Below are 14,649 nucleotides of genomic sequence, written 5' to 3'. Positions count from 1 at the left end.
TTATTTTAAAATATTATGAAGGGGAGCCTAGGGGAAAATTTTTTTAAATAAACAATTTTGTTGAAGCATTTGGGAAGACTGCAGTAGGTTTTTTATTGATGCAAAAGGGAACCTGAGGGAAAGAGTAGCATTTTGTTAATATTTAAAAATGTTGTTTAGGGAAATATGAAGAAGTTTTTGTATGTTTTTTATGATAAAATACTGCATGAATGCTTATAAAAAGGATGAGAACAATAATAGATGTTTTTTAAAAAATGAATGTAGACTATGCTGTTTTAAAATGTTGTTCAAAAGAATCCTTCAGAATAATAGTTAAAATATTAATAGTTGTAATAAAAATAACAGTGCACTTTACAAATATTAGGTAATCTTCAGACACCCCTGTTAGGAAGGTACACTATATTTAGGCTTGGAAGAATTTGATTTTTATCTTTGATCATTTTGACAGATATTGATTTATTTTTAATTACTTTATTTATTTCAATAACTTTTCAGAGTTGCAGGAAATTATGGGGAGGGTCAGATAATGGATGAAGTCAGACAATTTTTTATTGACAGACATCAAGTTTGAAAAAGTTAACGCTTTATAACCATTAAAACACAAATTGTCAACATCATATGTCAAAATATACAAAATATTCTTGAATTAAACTCAGTTCTCAAGTGGCATTTTTCTTACTTTGTCTATCTGTAAATTTTTATTATTATTCATGGAAATATTTTTTCATTGGTTTGTGTGTTTGCGTGAACTGTGAAATTGATGTTTGCTGACATTTAACCATAAACATGTCATCCTTTCAAGCCTAATTATCTCACCCCATTTGACACATTAGAGGCGATGAGCTAGAAAGATTAAGGGGAAGAATTTTAAAATCCCATGAGGTGCCTAACTCCCAATGGGAATTATTTCATATTAGAACAAAACCCAGAATCTTCAAAATTTTCTGTGAAGGAAAAACTTGATCAAAACATTTTATTTTGAATTTTACTCTTTTTAAAAAACCCATTATAATATAATACAAAATAAAGAATTTCAAAACAAAGTAATTTCAAAATGAAAAATGGAGATGCTTTGTTCGAGATATGTCAAAAATTGCCAGGTATTCATCAGCATTTTTGAAGAACTGTGGCAACCTGTAAGCAATGCTGTGTAAGTCTCACCAAATCACAACAATAAGATTATTTCCAAGAAACTAAGGCCTACATTTTCTAGAGTTCCTCTGTTTTTGAGTGCCCAAAATACCTGTGGATTTATTTTTCAGAGACTGAGCAGCTGCAGATCCAATTGACTTGAACTGGAGGTCGAGATGGTCAGTTCCTGTGCAGATCAGGCCTTCCAGGGTTGTTGTCTAGTTATGCTGGAGAAAGGACAGAAGACACTGGATATAGTTTAATTAGGCTGCAACTTTATTCCTAAATGTCAGGGAGTACCCAGCAGATCAATTTGTACAGTGCAGGTAATTCCAGAACTATTTACATATACCCAGAGGCCTCCCCCTTTACCTATTCTAGTCCTCAACCAGCTCATCACCTGACCCCTGAATGCAGGTTAAGGGGGGCTATAAATAAGTGTTGTGTTGGCTCCCTGCCATACCAATCATAGAAGTCCCGAACCCCTGTTTCTATTCCTTTAAAGAATACCTCCTTTAAGCCTTTGCCAACCCTTTTATCTGATTACCATATCCCTCCACTATGGAGTACCTGTACTAGACATTCACCACTCACTTACAAAATGAGTTGTGACATCCTAGCCTAACCCCTCTTTCATGTTCACCCAGCTAAGTCCTCAACCTGCTGTGGGGAAGGCAACCCCACACTCCCATTCTTACCTGGCAGTGAGGGAAAAAAATTCTTCCCACCCCCTGAGAAAGGAGCGACTAGCATAGTGCCCACAGCGGGAGCATGGCCAAACCTGGTATTTAATTACATCCACGGATGGGTGCTGCTCCACCTGGTCCAGGTAAAAGAGGACTTTTTTTGTACTGGAATGGATCTAAATGGCTTCCTCTCTCTTCCAGTCACCTAGGGCAGGGAATGGATCGGCATCCCCATGCTGACCTGGTTTGAAGCTGGTGCAGAAAGTCACTCTTGGGCTATCTAGCCCATAAAGATGCCACACACCTTTTCCTACAAAGTCAGACAATGGCCCCCACCGCTTCATGTGTAGTGAGGTCATTCTTAGGTGTATTGCAACCACTTTATGCTGGTTCTGCAAAGAAGCCTCAGGACTTTTCCTAAGGAAGCCTCCTTCACTGGGGATTCTTTCTAAGCAGATGACGCCCACACTCCCATCCCCTATAACTATGTCACTATTTCTTGGCATAAAGAAGAGTGTGGTTCTGGTCATTCTACAATGGTGCAACAGCCCATTAGGGGCTGTTGAAGCCAGGAATCAAGTCAGCATCACTATAAGGATTAATGTATCTCTAAATGTTTTAAATTAGGCCACCCAAAATTTGAGAAAGTCAAAATTAGAAAAAGTTGTATTTAAATTCACTGCCAGTTGATTATTAATGACGAGTGAATTAAAATTGGATAAGCAGTTTGTGAGTGTTTCAAATTAATTAAAACTCTTGGTGATTAGTAAAGTCGCTGGTCTATGTTGCCCAGTTGGATATACACTAGGGTTCAGTTAGCTACTTGGTTAATTTAATCCAAATATATTCTTATGCCATTTCACTGATTCAGCATTTATGCACACTTGATTACTTTTTTTTTTAGAAGATACTATAACAGAATACAAGTAAACAGAATTTTGAAAGGTGTGACATTATTTTTTAAATTAAAATGCAAATTTAATTTTATAAACAGCGCTGTAGTTATGACTCTTTCCCTTACCATAAAGAATCTCATAAGCAAAGACTTTGATCCATGAGTAGACTACATATCAAGCTGTGGCTAAATTACAGTAAAACTTCATCTCTGCATGAAACTCTGAACTTTGCTGTTTAAAAAACCTATGCTGTGAGTTTAATTGTTTGATGGCCTAACAATTATGCTGACGTCTAAAAACAAACCTGAAAGTGTTTCACAAAAACATGAACAACTATTTAGTAACATTTTTCATCCAAGGTTTACTTTTTCAGTAAAGTAATATAAATAAAATGTCTCTGGGCTTGTCTTCACTACCCGCCTGGATCGGCGGGTAGAAATCGATCTCTCGGGGATCGAATTATCGCGTCTCGTCGGGTCGCGACAATCGATCCCCGAATCGATGCGCGTACTCCACCAACACAGGTAGGAGTAAGCGCCATCGACGGGGGAGCCGCGGTGGTCAATTTGCCGCCATCCTCACAGCGGGGTAAGTCGGCTCCGATACGTCGAATTCAGCTACGCTATTCGTGTAGCTGAATTTGCATATCTTAAATCGACCCCTCCCCTAGTGTAGACCTAGCCTCTTGTTCAGTTTGCAGTGTTGTTGTAGCCATGTTGGGCCCAGGATATTAGAGAGACAAGGTGGGTGAGGTAATATCTTTTATTGGACTAACATCTGTTATTGAATGAGACAAGCTTTTGAGCTCTGTGAGGCTTGAAAGCTTGTCCCATTCAACACAGAAGTTGGTCCAATAAAAGATATTGCCTCACCCACCTCGTGTCTCTCTCTATACTTCAGCCACTTCAGTGAAATTTCCTTTGTCTTGTTCTTGATGTTACATCTCTTTATATTATGTCCTTTCCTTCTTCAGTTTCTTTACTGAATTCTCAGCTTGCTTGCTCCAAAGATCTTCTACCTATGTCTTTTCCTCTGTGGAAAAGAAGGTGAGGCAGTTACCTGTGTTGTGAGCTTCCTTCAGTAGGATTACTCCTTAAAAAACCACAGTGATGCTCTACAGCAATGGTCCAAAACCATGTAGCCAAGATTTTCAGAGCTAAAGAATCATCTGGGGGTGGGGTGAGGTCTCAGTTTTTAAATGATCACCTTGACATATGAAAGGAAGGACCCAGTTTTCAGAAAATGCTGAGCACTTATCCTCCAAAAATCATTCCCCATTAATAGGGTCTCAAGTTAGGAATTCAAAATCAAGGCCTCCACAATTGCTAAGCACTGTTGAAAATCTTAGCCAACAGTAACCGTATTGTGAATTGTAGTGTTGTGATCATTCCTGAAGAATTCAGATTTTTTTGTTTTGTTTTTCATTATTTTTCTCTTGTTTTTAAATATCAGAATGAGTTGTTGGTTTTCAACCAACAGAGCAGAACATGCTATTGACATTAACTCATTTACTGACACATATTGTTGTGTTTTGTCAAATTCATCACAATTTCTGACTGTTCTGACACGGGAGCTTTTCTGTTCCTTTTTTGTTAATTCTATATAACTTTACAGTTATCTTTGTATGTTTTCTCAAATTCCCTTAAGCTGCATGATGAGCTATTATAGGTCTGGGAAATACACTGTAGGTATTAAGTCTGTGTTTGAAGATTATTGCTCTTTGGGTTTCACTGCATTTCCTGATATCCTCTAGTTTTCATTTCAGACAAGTTGTTTCATTCTCAGGTTTGAATTCTTCTTACGTGAGAAAACATAGCAAGAAAATACTGGTACATGTATATTATTATAAAGCAAGAGGGGATAATTGTCTAACAGGTGAGATTTTTTTTTTAAACAAAAATGTTGATTCAGCTTTTTAAAATATTTATTACATCAACGTAATCAGTGAAGAAACAAGATACCTCAATAGTCATATCAGGAGGGAATCTTTTAAATGTTTTTAATGGAAAAATATCCTAAAACAACTTAGGTGGAAAAATAAGAATGTAATAATCTCAGATGTACAATTCTCAAATTGTTGCGTGTATGTAATATGAAGTCTTACATATGATTATATAGTAATATTATATATTGTGTGTATATATAGAACACTCTATATTTATATACATAAATCCTGTGTCCTGTGTTATACAGGAGCTCACACTAGATTACAACAGTTCCTTCTGGCTTTAAAAATCTATGAATCTATATTAATTTTAAAGGCAAAAGAAACTCAATTGACAGTCATCATAGTAAAAGAAAATATTGCTTCTGATCTTTGTATAGCCTTAGCTTTGCTGGGAAGAAGACTGAAGCAGAAAAACCTCAGGCAACAAAACTCAGCCTTGAGCAAAATAATTTCTTCTGTCTGACTTCAGTGGTCCTTGAGGAATGTAAGAATTTTCCTGTTATTAAATAAATGTTTCCTTTATGAACCACATGAACCACATTACATGTTCCTGAACAGAAAGGGCTAGAGACTGTCTCAGCCTTCACTCAGCTGTGTGGAGGAGTAAGCGGGGAGTAAGGTCCTCCTGTACTCCCGCATCAGATTGTGGCTGTAGCTGCAGAGTGCTGGGGAGAGCAAAGTACTCCCAGATGCAAGCAAGAGGGCAGATGAGGGGCTAGAGGGTGGCATAGTGTGGAAGGAACTGTTCACAAAAGAAGCGAAGAGAGAGACTTTGTCTGCCTTCCGAGCAGGGAGTAAATCGAGTTGCAATTAGAGCAGGTTGAAAATTTTCAAAATTAGAAAGTTTTTACCCCAAAACATTGTCCTGTCCTGTTTTGACCAGTTCTAATCAGCGTCAGTTCTTTGGTATGATCAGGAGCAGAGCACCTGCAAGCCACCCCTTACATAAGGGAAACTGTAAAGTTCCAACCAAGCCAAGGGATGTTAATGCAACAATCTGTGCCAGAGAGAGAAATATATGTATCATGATTTATCATCCTTTTCCTCAGTACGCTAAAAAAACCCTTTGGTATCCGAAGGGGAGAGTGAAAATCTTTCAGAGAGTTTAACGATAAAGTAAGAGTACTAGCAAATTCATCCACTACAGATATTATGGATGTCTGAGGCCTTGTGAAACATTCCTAGCTTTCATGAATTGTATATGTTAAAGATTTTTTTATGTCTCCAGTAACCAATATGATGTATGGCTCTCCTAATTCCAAGATTATTATATTTTCCCATTTCAGATGAAATTCTTTCAGTCATCTGTTTTGTCTAGGTCTCAGACCAGACCCATCATTATGGTGTCTGAGCATCTTATCAACTTTTGCAAGTGTTATGAGTAGCAATACCCAGTCTAGACTCAAAAGAATGAAATCTTGCCTCAGGATCTCAAATGGCTGATAGTGTAGTGAAACTATAGACCTAACACTTTCTTCTATTGATATAGAAATCTTATCTGGTAACCGAACAGCTTCTAGATACCGATTCAGAAAAGTACTTATGCACATGCTTAGTTTAAAGTCAATGGGGCTTAAGTGTTGTACTGAACAGAGATGAACCTAAGCACGTGTTGCTGAACTGGGACCTTTACATCTTAATAACAAGTAGGGATTAGGGCAGGCACTGTAGGGCAATGTATGATCAGCTAGTATTTTTTCTAGCTGCTGTGGCAGTTTCTGTCATGAATTGATTGAAGGAGTGTACATTTGCCTTTGCATTGGAGGCATCATGATTGATTCAGCAGGGCACCTAAGCACATAAGCCAATAAGAATATAATTTAGTTAGATGTTCAAAATCAAACAATGTGGTAAAATACAAGTCCCAAGATGGACTGTTCAGATACTATGGTCTAAGTTATTTATTTATACATACACACACACACACATACAAATAACTTGTTCATGAACAAGTTAGAGAGATGTATACATCCAGATCTGATAGTAACTTTGGAAGCTAATATATTTAAAAAACAGAAAATTAAAAAAAATGAATACAGAAGAAAGAAAAAGTTCAAAAGTAAGTGGCTCAGAAGATCCAGTATCAGAACTTAGACAGTAGAGCAGGGGTTTATCTTCTACATTCTCTGAATGGGGTTGTCAACTTTCTAGTCACGGTCTTCCCCACCCTCACTTGCTTTCACCAGGCTGGGGCAAGGATTTGGGTTCGGATGTGGGTGGTGGGGAGGAGTGGGGGTGAAGGGCTTGGGGTGAGGCTGGGGATGAGGGATTGTAGGTGCAGAAGGGGGATCTGGGCTGGGGTATGGGGGATAAGGGCTCCGGCTGGGGGTGGGGCTGGGAATGAGAGGTTTGGAGTGTGGGAGGGGGCTCTGGGCTGGGACTGGGGGTTGGGATGTGGAGTCCTGGCTACGCTTACTGCAGCTCTGAGGAAGTGGCCACCAGGTCCCTGCAGCCTCTAGTCACATGGGTGGCCAGGCAGCTCGCACGGTGTCCCACCTTCTGCATCGTTCCTCTGGAGGCACTGCCCCCTGCTGCTCCCATTTGTTGTGGTTCCCGGCCAATGGGAGCTGCGGAGCTGGTACTTGGGGGTAGGGACAACACATGGAGCTTCCCAGTTCCTGGCCACCCCAGCGCCTAGGGGTCGCAGGGACCTGGTGACCGCTTCCAGAAGCTGCACGGAGCCAGGCAGGCAGAGAGCCTGCCTTAGCCCCAGGCTCCCCTCTGCGCCTCCCACCGGACTTTTAATGGCCTGCTCGGTGGTCCCTTTTCAACTGGGTGTTCTGGTCAAAAACTGGATGCCTGCCAACCCTATTTCTGAATGTTCTTTGATATGATGAATAGGACAAATAGTTCGAGAGGCAGCAGCTCTTAGAGCTTGTCTACACCTCACAGCTTTTAGCGACAAGGCTGTGTCGACACAGCCTTGTCACTAAAATTCAGCGTGTGTAAACACTTTTTTTCTGTACTTTGTCAGCACTTTTGCCAACAAAATGCTTCCAGCCCATGCTTCCAGGAGAGCGCTCCTGCTGACAAAGCCGCGTTCACACTGCCACTTGCGTAGGCAAAACTTTAGTCTTTCGCCGATTTTTTTTTAAGTATCCGTGAAAGACAAAAGTTTTGTCGATGACTTCGCAGTATAGACAAGCCCTTATATACCCATCTCCTTTTCCTCTCACTGCTCAGCAGCCAGAGGAGGTCTGGTCCCCAGGCCTCAGTTTTGGCAACAGCGGTTGTGATGTTATCTGATTAAAATATGACCATATAGATCATTGTTGCAACCACTGTTACATATTTGCAGCAAATATTGTATAAAGGTTGTCGAGTAGGATGTCTATGAAAAGGTTATGATTTGCTGGTTATGATTATGCTATCTTTATACATATATCATTTTTGTATTTAAAGTTATAAGTATTGGCTCTATACCTGGATTTCAAATGTTTGCTCCTGGGGTAACACCCACGAAGTAATCAGCCAGTTATGCCATGTAAGATATCTGCAAAAAAGTTATAATTTGCCAGATATGATAATCTTGTTTTTATCTTTGTATCGCCTTTGTATTATGAGCTATAAATTTGTATGTCAAACTTGTATTTCAAACTTGTGCTATGCTTCTGGGTGACATCCCAGGCAGTTTGGCATCAGCACTGCCTAGCCTGCTTGATGGCCCATTAAGGATCATCAGCTATACAACTGACCCATTGAGAGAAGGCAAGGGATACACCTTATGACTCAGCAAGGCATTCAGAGACATGCGTATGGAGAGAACTCTAAGGCTTCCAAGCCATGTGCTGGGTAGCTTGTGTTTGAAACAAAGGAAGCACAGGCCGCATGGCAAGAGACTATAAAAGGCAGCTGCACCTTCTCCATTTTGTCTTCAATCCTACTTCTTACCTCTGGAGGAACTTTGCTACAAACTGAAGCTCTGAACAATGGACTGAACGACCCATCCAAGCTGTGGATGTACTCCAGAGACTTGGCTTAAGCCAGCAGTTTATCCCATCACTGCTATAAGCTTGAGCCAAGAACTTTGCCATTACTGTATGTAATTGATTCCTGTAACCAATTTTAACTGTCACCTTTCTCTCTTTTTATAAATAAACCTTTAGATTGTAGTTAATAAGAATTGGCTGAAGCATGTATTAGGTAAGATCTGAAACATTCATTAACCTGGGAGGTAATGTGTCCAATCCTTTGGGATTACTAGAACCTTTTCTTTTATATGATGAAATAAGATTTACAGAAATTTTCATCATATTTGACATGGGTACCTGGATGGAGACCTGAGGCTGGATCACTTTAAGGGAACTTATGAATAACCAGTAAGGTAATAAAGAAGCTGTTTTATGCTGGCTTGGTAAATCTAGGTATTGGAATATCCACCAGCTTTATGGGGATTGTCTGCCCCATTCTTTGTAGTTCACCCTAATTGAGTGACCACAACTGGCTCCCCACAAGGACCCCAGTCACAGCAGTCAATAGAGAATTTCCAATATCCTACATAAGGAAATGCCAGAGCCTTTCTACCCAACAGCTAACGGTCTGGATACACCCAGGATTTTATCTTACGAGGTAAGTCACCATGTGGTTTTGATGGATGATCTACTGTAGGATAATGAAAGGAAACAAATGAATCCAACACATCAGATTTGTGTGTGTGTGTGTAAGCGAAACAGAAGATAAGTAAGGGTCAAAATAAATTCTAAAGATTCAATAATGTTGTACTTTGAAAAGCTAAGTGGCAATTTCTGTTGCATTACTGTTAACATTTGAAATTAATATGTAGGAATTTCGAGGAGACAGTGATACGCATCAGACCTAACAAACCAGGAGAAATTTTTGGAAAGAGAAAATGGAAAAATGTTACAAGTTTTTAGTCAAAATGAAGCAGTCTCCACCTAAATAGAGGTAGTTGACAAGATTGCTCATATGCAGCAAGTTGTGTACTGCAAGTTCCAGCATTTGTGAAGTTATAAGAATGTTAATTGATACTTTTACTTACTCACAAGTAATATATTCTCCCTAAAAGTATATATAGTTTGTTTTTTAAATGTTCCCCAGATTGTGTCAAATGTGTTGAAATGGAAATGTTGAAAAATACCTGTTCCCCTAGTTTCGTGACACTTCAGCAAGAAGCCAATGGTTCTGAGCTTGTTGTCATGTATATAGACATTGCATTTTCATTCTCACTTGCCTTTCTTGTGAGCACATTCTTGTTTGTATGCTCTTGTAAGGAGGCAGGGTACTAAAATTAATAAGACTCTGAGTGAGCACCATTGTAGCTGGCATTGCAAGGTATTTATGTGCCAGATTCATATGTGCTATGTGCTAAACATTCATATGCCTCTTCATGCTTTGACCACCATTCCAGAGTCCATGCTTCCATGTTGATGATGCTTGTTAAAAAAAATGTGCTAATTAAATTTGTGACTGAACTCCTTGGATGAGAACCGTATGTCTCCTGCTCTATGGTTTTACTCACATTCTGCCATATATTTTGTCGGTAGTCTCAGATGACGCAGCATATCTTGTTTGATTTAAAAACACTTTCATTGCAGATTTGACAAAACAAAAAGTAGGTTCCAATATCTGATTTCTGAGATAGCTACAGCACTCAACTCAAGGTTTTAGAATCTAAAGTGCCTTCCAAAATCTGAGAGGGACGAGGTGTGGAGCATGCTTTCAGAAGTCTTAAACTACAGAACCCGAACCACCAAAAAACAAAATCAACTTTCTGTTGGTGGCATCTGACTCAGATGATGAAAATGAACATGCGTCGGTCCGCACTGCTTTAGATTGTTATCAAGCAGAATCCATCATCACACATATCCTCTGGAATGGTGGTAGAAGCATGAAGGGACATATGAATCTTTAGCACATCTGGCATGTAAATATCTTGTGACAGTGACTACAAAAATGCCATGCAAATGCCTGTTCTCACTTTCAGGTGACATTGTAAACAAGAAGCAGGCAGCATTATCTCCTGCAAATGTAAACAAACTTGTTTGTTTGAGCGATTGGCTGACCAAGAAGTAGGACTGAGTGGACTTGTAGGCTCTAAAGTTTTACATTGGTTTGTTATGGAGTGCAGTTATGTAACAAAAAAAATCTAGATTTGTAAATTGCACTTTCACGATAAAGAGTGCACTATAGTACTAGTATGAGGTGAATTGAAAAATACTATTTCTTCTATTATTTTTACAGTGCAAATATTTGTAAACAAAAGTAATATAAAGTGAGCACTCTACAGTTTATATTCTGTGTTGTAATTGAAATCAATATATTTGAAAATGTAGAAAAATATCCAAAAATATTTAAATAAATGGTATTGTATTATCATGCGATTAATCACGATTATTTTTTTAATCGCTTGACACATCTTGAATAAGAGACTAATAAAACAGTGGCTCTAATACCCTTTAACAAGGTTAACTGGAACTTGGAAGTTTAAAATGTTATTTCTTTGGCAAGAGTGCAGATACAAGCTCATCTAGAAGAGGATCTTATGTGTATGAGGAGATAGCTAAATTACTCAAACATAAATGTATATCACAGGCTATAGGAATTGACAGACCGAACCAGACCCAAGGTCTGTTTAGTCCAGTATCTTATTTCCAAGAGTGGCCATCGTTAGAGGCTTCAGAGGAAGGTGCTTTAATCAACCTAATCGCTAGTAGAGATTGGTTAAAGCCATGAAGCATGCAGTTTAATATCCTTTCCAACATTTATCAGCATTAACTTATATAACTCTGGATATTATTGTTATCTATAAAAATGTCCAATCCCATTCAGAATCTTGCCAATTTCTTGGCCTCAATGAAATCTTGTAGCAGTGAGTTCCACAGTGTAATTCCACACTGAGGAAAAGTATTTCCTTTTATTGATTTTCAATTTGCTGCCTTTTAATTTCATTGAATTATTCTTGTGTTTATGAGATAGGGAAAACAGAAGCTTTTTTTATCTACCTTCTTTGTACCTTTCATTATTTTATTATATCAATCATTTTTTGCACTTAATATTCAAGAGGCCTCATTCTGAAAAGTCACTGAAGCCTCAAAAAATGTCGATTAGTATCCCCATTAATTAAGAATGAGGTGCAGAGAGGAAAGATCAGAGTCTTTCTACCTCTCATGTGAACTGGTAAGGGTTTAATTGGCTGTTAATATTTCTGAATACCTGCATTGAATTTGGCAATGTAATTTGTGCCTCTTTATTAGATTCCTGCTGCAGCATTAATCACTATCCAGGCCCTATCTTCATTTTCAACACTGTTTGAGCTTTTGAGTACAGTGCGTTGATATTGGCAAGATCCTGGAGGATGCAAACAGACACTGCTGATTGGTCCCATCCTTGGAGATGCTGATAGTCCTCAGCAGACAGGACTAGCACTACAGTAAAAGTTTATTTAGGGCCAGATTATGTTACCTTTGCTCAGGCTGCATATTAACTTAAATGGAGCCACTCACCGAGTGAAGTATTATTTCACATGTGTAAGGGTACAAGAATCCTGCCACTGCAATTGTAATGGTTATTTTGTTTATCTGTTCTAGAAGACAAGCTGGGGTGTAAATAGGAATTTAGAACAGAAATATATGAGTTTTTCAAAGAAGCCTAAGAGTTAGGTGTCCAATTCCCAGTGATACTAGGATGAATTAGAACACCCAACACCCCTGGGCTCTTTGCAGATCCCATCCTTTAGCTTTTATTTACATTTTAAAACAGCACAATTTTCCCCAGTGTATTCAAATTCTAAGATTTTTCTTAATTAAATCTCAATGGATTTTTTAACAAAACTGTTACATTTATTTTATTTAGTTAGATTTTAAAAAATAAAGGCAGTTATCCAAGGCTTTAGGTCCTCTAATATAATTAATTATACAAGTAAATTAAATCTCAAAAGTATCAAAATAATCAATTCCTCTGGAACTCTTTCAGAGTTTCTTTTCTGAGAAGATTTTTCCTTTTATGGTTATGAGCCCATTAGTTATCTGGGCAGGACCTCCTGATATCTTGATTCAAGCCATCTCTCACAAGCCTCAGTCCTCTGAGTTATGCTTCACTGGCTGCTCATCTGTCTCTTTCACTCCTTTCTGACAACTGGAACGTGTATACGCTCACCATTTCTCAAGAACAGCTTGACCACATCATCACACAGGGTATCACATGACAACTGCGTTGCTACTCCTCACTTTAAACCATGATTCAACATGACATTGCTGGCCCAGTCCTTGTACCTTTCTGAACACTTCAGTGCAAGTTAAGAATTCACCGTACTAACATTCAACACTGATTTCTAAACCCAGGCACCAACAAGGCTAGACTATGCCTTGTCTACCGGCTAAATGCCTGAATGTTTCCTCTTACCTCCTGGTTCATAGTACTATCTAATTCCTTTCCTCTTTCTGCTCAAAAGCATGGCCCCCTGGTTATCCCATTTGAAAGCATGTTGTTTGGCTGACAGGAAAATTGTTGCATTCTGGTTGGCCGGTTCAAGAAGTGACCAGGAAGTCCATCTATCCTGAAGTTGTCATCCATGCCAACCAGATCCTCTGTGGCTCAAGATTCTGCAAAAACTTTAGGCTGGATGCCTTACAGCTCGTATATCAGTGTCCTCACTGTATCAGGTATGATTTGGAAGAAGAGCCTGGAACTCTGAGCTTCTCCCCCCACTTGAAAAGCCAAATTTTAGGCAGCTTATTACTATGGATTAAATTTCCCCGGGTTTCGTCTAAGAACATGCATCTACCGCAGCAATAGCACACATCGTAGCTATTTCACTGGCCTAAAACAGAAAGAAAAACTCCATTAGCGATAAACTACATGCAGAAAGCAGGATTTAGTAAATATGCTATAAGCAAAGAGCTTCCCAAAGAACTGAACTCAATCTCTTTTTACAAATAAGCTTCAAAAATATATACACCCAAAAGGGTGGATTGACAGATCACTTAGGCAATATTTTATCACAGGAGTTTAAAACCTTTTAAAAAACTCCATTTTCAGAAAACAGTAGAATGCTCAATACATTACCACAATGGAAAGGCTGCAGTTAAAAATCACAAAGGGTTAGGAAATGTGAAAGTAAAGGTTATAACAGGAATATCATTTTGTTGTATATCCAGTGAGGCTTGAGTGGTGGATTCCCTCCTAAAGAGGGTTGTTTTTCACCCAATAGGTAGCCTCTGAGGAAAGGAAAGAAAGAAAGATGTTTTTTACAAATAGAGTTTACAAATACTTTACTCTCAACAAGTATGCTGCATATGTGTTTCCTCTGAGCATGTATGTTTAAACAACAACTAAGGCTCTAGTTTAAATTTCATGTGGTGACTATATTCAGCATCCCTTGAAGTTTTGTGTACTTTCCTGAATCAGGACGCTGAGATTTTGATGCAAAACTTGTAAATTAGCTTGGGCCAAAGTTATAATAATATGAAAATATCTTGGATTTAAAGACTGTGAATATGGAATGAATGGTCAACTTCCAAACTATCCCCACATTACAGGACTTAATCAGCTCACTAATGTTAAATTAAAACATAGCAAGTTACACTACATTTCTTTCCCTAGTGGAATGTGGGTGTTTCTGAAACAGAAACAATGTGAGGGAAAGAACAAACCCACTATAAGGCCCAATCCTGCAGTCTTTATTCATGTGAATAGTCTCAGTGAGGTTAGTAAGTACTTTGGGATAGGTCCTTCTAGTTTTGCTTTCCTTGTGAACACTTACACGAGAGGGCTGGGTGGGGAGGGAAGGTAGGGAAGGGCAAAATGAATTGGAGAGCAAATCCCAACAGCCCAAATTCAAAATCCTACCTATATTTCAAAGTGGATAATGAGAAATGGCAGAACTGGCCATGTATGAATCTTTTAATACACTATTTCAGTGCTTGCAACAAACCTTGATATTTTGAGAAGCACAGAAGCAGGAAGTTAAGAGTGCTTTATGGTAAAACAGATTATTGAAGAAAGCTGCAGTGTGCCAATGCACAAAGAA

Source organism: Malaclemys terrapin, chromosome 2, assembly GCF_027887155.1.
Source record: "Malaclemys terrapin pileata isolate rMalTer1 chromosome 2, rMalTer1.hap1, whole genome shotgun sequence".
NCBI lineage: Eukaryota > Metazoa > Chordata > Testudines > Emydidae > Malaclemys > Malaclemys terrapin.
The sequence above is the reverse complement of the archived record's forward strand: the minus strand, read 5'-3'. Positions refer to the sequence as shown.